We start from the raw sequence: 4,710 nt of genomic DNA, 5'->3' as shown, positions 1-4,710 counted from the left end.
TATTTGTTTTATTACCTGCAAGTGCTCCAGTCTTGGTTGGTAAATCCCATTCCCTATGTTCATTCCTTCTTTTTTGCCTCTGTTTTTCCAGGTGCTCCCCAGCCCTGCTGGGGTCTCTGTTTTGTGCTTGCTGAATATTTAATCTCCTTCAGGGTTATTGAGACTCTGCAGAGTAACTGGGGGTGAAATGTGTTGTTGCTGTTACAAATAGCATTGAATTGGTTTGCTGGTTCTGCATCCTGGGGAAAGGAGCTCTGTGAATTCCTCCATGAACAGAGATTTGATTCCACCTGGAAAATCCTTCCCTGGGGGCAGGAGGGCAGAGCTTTGGAGCACTGAGGGGAGGAGCACGAGCCTGGGCCAGCCTGGAAGGTAAAGTAAATTGAACACCAGAACTGAAACTGAGTTTATTCAAAGCTGTTTGGCCAGGCCAGGCCTGCAGTGTGGCCCCTGAGGAGGGGATTCACTGGGGGGACTCTGCTGTGATGAGAAAAAACTGCAGTGGGGAAGTGCAGCAGCCTTGATCTGTTTAGCAGTGACATAAACAATGTGGTGTCCTTTTATCAATTGCATCACATTACCTGGCAAGGTAATCTTAATAATAGCAAACTCTGTAGTTCAAAATCAGATTTCAGTGTCCTGAACTCCTGGGTGTAGCCAGTGAAGAGTAAGACTGAAATATGAACTATTCAGGAGTGTTTCATTTACTAGAAAATTCCAGGAAATACCATTTTATACAGTGATTAAATGAAAGGTTTTGCACACAACCATTCTCTTACCAGGATCTCAAGGATGGAGGGTGGTTATTTTAAGTCTTGGCATAAACTTTCTAGTATTTCAGTTACTCTTCAAATCTGGCTTTGAGGCTGGTCATGGGTTCCTCTCCAGATTTGAGGCTAACCACACTTTTGAGGAAGTCAGAAAGGAGAAGAGAATAGCTCAGTAGAACTGGGAGAGCCTTAACCCAGTGTGTGTAATTGAGGATATTCTGTGAGCTGCATGGGCTGGAGGTTCCCACATTTCACAGCCCCTCTGCAGGCCTGGAGCAGACCCCAGCCCCTCCCACGGGCTGCCCCTGACCCTGGGCTGGTCCTGAGGCTTCCCTGTGCCCTGCAGGGACACCCCTGGGACACTTGGGGACACCTGGGGACGCTGCTGTCGCTGCAGGGCGCAGGCACAGCTCGGATGCTGAAGCCCTGTTGGTGCACAGGCTGCACCGAGGTGCTCTGCTCCAGCTCGGGCTCTTCCCTTCCCTGCCTTTTCCTCCTGCTCCCGGTGTAGGTGTAGGGCTCCTCCTCCCTCCCCTGCCCTCCTCCCCAGGCACAGCCTGAGCAGGGATTTCCCAGCAGGGACACAGGGGCAGCTTTGGGAGCTCCAGCTGTGTCCCAGGAATCAGCCCCGAGCTGCCCTGCCCCTCAGCACCTTCCTGGAGCTGGGGCTGAATCCTTGCCCTGCTCTGGGGCTGGATCCTTGCCCTGCTCTGGGGCTGGGGCTGGATCCTCGCCCTGCTCTGGGGCTGGATCCTCACCCTGCTCTGGGGCTGGATCCTCACCCTGCTCTGGGGCTGGATCCTTGCCCTGCTCTGGGGCTGGATCCTTGCCCTGCTCTGGGGCTGGATCCTTGCTCACAGTGACAGCTCCCCAAGAGCACCTCACCAGTCACTCCTTGACCCTTTGACACAGATTTTCACGGCAAACCTGAATATTCACCCAGCATTGCAATAGGAAAATTGTGTCCTTCTCACCATGAGAAATTAACAGGTTTCAAATACTCACTAGTTCAGTTACAGGAAAGTTTCCCATTGTGTAGAACACACATTTCACACACAGCTATGCTAGCAAAACAAATCCATTTCCATTTTAGTCAGAACCAAAAGATTTCAGGAGTATGTCATGTGCTTTGTCTCTCCAGTTTTGTTAATAAAGAAGCTGATATTTGCATAAGCAGGTTGGTACAAGCAGGAGTATTTTGTTCCTTTTCTAAGTGATTTGCCTCTCTAACCCCAGCTCATTTGTGATGATCCATTACAAGAACCTGCATTGCAGGGGCAGAGGCAGCCACTCGCTCTTGTCTCTATTGCTTTATATTTTAATTTGACTTTATCTTTCATCATCAGTCCCACTAATAAATATGAAAAGGTTGTGTTCATTTATTTCTGCATCAGAAGAGCTTTGGTCTCCATGGTTACAGCCATGCAGCTTTACTTTCACCATAAGCTTGGCTTTTTTTTTCCCCTTTACAGACTTTGCAGTGTGTTCTCCATCTTGAGCTTCTCCACAGGCATTTGTCAAACAAGCATTTTTTTCCATTTCTCCATATTGTACTTGATGCAAAGCCAATCATCTAGAAGGTGATTCTCTTTTCAGAGAACTTAGGGGGTTCCATGTTACTGAAATTAAAACCTCCAAGTGCTGCAGGTGCAGGGATGGGCTGTGCTGCTGGTCCTGGCTAAATCACACCTACCCTGCAAAGGGCACACCCAGAGCTCCAGAACACTAAATCACAGCTACCCTGCACAGGGCACATCCAGAGCTCCAGAACACTGAATCACACCTACCCTGCAAAGGGCACACCCAGGGCTCCAGAACACTGAATCACACCTACCCTGCAAAGGGCACACCCAGAGCTCCAGAACACTAAATCACAGCTACCCTGCAAAGGGGTTCCAGAGCTCCAGAACACTAAATCACACCTACCCTGCACAGGGCAGTCCAGAGCTCCAGAACACTAAATCGCACCTACCCTGCAAAGGGCACACCCAGAGCTCCAGAACACTGAATCACACCTACCCTGCACAGGGCACACCCAGAGCTCCAGAACATTGAATCACACCTACCCTGCAAAGGGGTTCCAGAGCTCCAGAACACTAAATCACACCTACCCTGCACAGGGCACATCCAGAGCTCCAGAACAGCTGCACAGAAAGTTTGCTTCTGTCAGGTTGTATCACACAAGAGCTTGTAAAACACTGCAAAGTCTGCTGGAAGCTTCAGCCACGTGTTGTTCATGGCATTTTAAATTTCTGCCATTGATTTCAATATTCTCTTGCAAACCTGAGTGAGTGTGGAGCTGGCAGTGCTGGCACAGGACTGGCAGGTTTGACAAGCTGCCCTAGAGCACTCCTCAGCCCCCTGATCATTTCCAATATAAAACATGTAGGGAAACAAAGTGAGCTTTGGACATTGTCTTCACTGATTTTGGAAGCTCAACCAAGTACAGACTGCTGGGATCAAATCTTGGAATAAATCTTCCCTCTCCACAGAGCTACAGCAGGGTCAGAAATCTGTGCTTCCCCTTAGAGCTGCCAGCCAAAGCAGAGATGGAACAGAGGCAGGATGTCCTAAAGTCATGAACTTCAGGAATAAACTCAGGCACCTTTCCTAGAAACCTCTTGGTTAGCAAGAATTACTTACCTTGATTTTTGGTACCTGCACAGTTCCCAGGGAGAAAATCTTCAGCTGGGGAGGGCTCTGCAGTCAGAGGGGTGAGGTGCTGCCAGGGGCTGAATCTGAAACAGAAACGGCAGAAATTCAGCAGCTTGCTCAAGAACAGGAAATAATACTTGAGGGAATTGTCTGCTGAAAGAGACAAGGGGGTGGAATCATCATCTCAGAACTGAAGTTGCTCTCCAATAATAATAACTGACTTTGTAAGCAGTGCTGAAAATGTGAAGTTGTTTACTCTCACACCTGATTCTACAGACTTTGAAATCATCTTAGCTGGGTTAATATTGAACAGATAAAAAGAGAGGAGAACACGGGGGAAATTAGTCTTAAAGCACAGGGAAATGCAAATGGATTAATACCACTTGAAAATACTGACTACAGAAGAAATACAGAAGGGGATTTGGTCTTGCTTCTGGGGTTTTTAAGAATTCAAATAACTGATTAATCCCAAATTGAGGAGATAAAATCATTTCTTTCTGCAGTGCAGCAATCCAAACCTCTAGCTAAAATCCCAGTCTCAGTGGAAAGGAAGGAGCCTCTCTCCCCTGAGGCTGATGCTCTCCAGGCTCTGAACTTCACCTATTTCCAGTTTGCTATTTAGATTAAATCCTCCCATGGATTTGTGTGAATTCTCCTCCCTGTGTTTCATCACCTCCTTCCCATGGGCACAACTTCTAACACAAACCCAAGTTTTTCTTCTCCAACTCAGCCTTCACAAGCTAAGAACCTGAATTGATCATGGGAGTGCTGTAGTCATGACCTGCACCCTGTGAAACAGAAAGGACAAAAAGCCTGAAGCAAAGCAGCTGAGAGAATATCCAGCTGTAATAATTCATGGTGGAATATGAACACTGTCTTGTCCCCAAAATAAAAGGAGAGAGAAGGAAAAGTTACAGATCACTCAGCTTTCCAAGTAAAAGAATCTGTCCCTCATTTCTAGGGCAGCACTGGCAGCGGTCACACCGGAGCCCAGGGCAGAAACGGGGCTGTGAATGAATGACAGTAATTAGGCTTAATGAGCTGGGTGCCGATCTGTTTGCAGAACGCTCTGGCCAGAGCAGCCCAGCTTCACTCCGGGCACAGCCTCTGCCTCCAGCCCCAGGAGCAGCTCTGGCTTCCCACAGCTCATGGAACCACTGGCCCACTGCTTTGTAACCGGTTACTTGAGTTAGTGAGAGCACTTACTATCCTAAATTGCTCCAGAAAGATGATGCCACAGTTGCAGTGAGAATTTACTCATTTTTAGATCCCTGTGATAGTCAAC

This window comes from Catharus ustulatus, chromosome 17, assembly GCF_009819885.2.
Source record: "Catharus ustulatus isolate bCatUst1 chromosome 17, bCatUst1.pri.v2, whole genome shotgun sequence".
NCBI classification, from domain to species: Eukaryota; Metazoa; Chordata; class Aves; order Passeriformes; family Turdidae; genus Catharus; species Catharus ustulatus.
The sequence above is the reverse complement of the archived record's forward strand: the minus strand, read 5'-3'. Positions refer to the sequence as shown.